The following is a 657-nucleotide window of genomic DNA, read 5'->3' on the forward strand; positions in this document are numbered from 1 at the left end:
TTTAATTCTTCCTTTTTATTATGTTAGTCACCATATAGTATATCATTAGTTTTTGATGTAGTGTTCCAAGATTCACTGTTTTTGTATAACACCCAGGGTTCCATGCAATATGTGTCCTCCTTAATACCCATCACCAGGCTAACACAACCCCCCACCTCCCTCCCCTCTAAAACCCTCAGTTTGTTTCTCAGAGTCCATAGTCTCTCATGGTTCATCTCCCCCTCCGGTTTCCCCCCCTTCATTTTTCCCTTCCTTCTCCTAATGTCCGCCATGCTATTTTTTACATTCCACAAGTAAGTGAAACCATATGATAATTGACTTTCTCTGCTTGACTTATTTCAGTTAGCATAATCTCCTCCAGTCCCATCCATGTTGATGCAAAAGGTGGGTATTCATCCTGATGGCTGAGTAATATTCCATTGCATATATGGACCACATCTTTCTCCATTTGTCTTTTGAAGGTCATCTCTGCTCTTTCCACAGTTTGGCTATTGTGGATGTTGCTGCTATGAATGTTGGGGTACATATGTCCCTTCTTTTCACTTCATCTGTATCTTTGGGGTAAATACCCAGTAGTGCAATTGGAGGGTCATATGGTAGCTCTATTTTTAATTTTTTGAGGAACCTCCACACTGTTTTCCAAAGTGGCTGCACTAA

This window comes from Meles meles, chromosome 1 (genome assembly GCF_922984935.1).
Source record: "Meles meles chromosome 1, mMelMel3.1 paternal haplotype, whole genome shotgun sequence".
NCBI classification, from domain to species: domain Eukaryota; kingdom Metazoa; phylum Chordata; class Mammalia; order Carnivora; family Mustelidae; genus Meles; species Meles meles.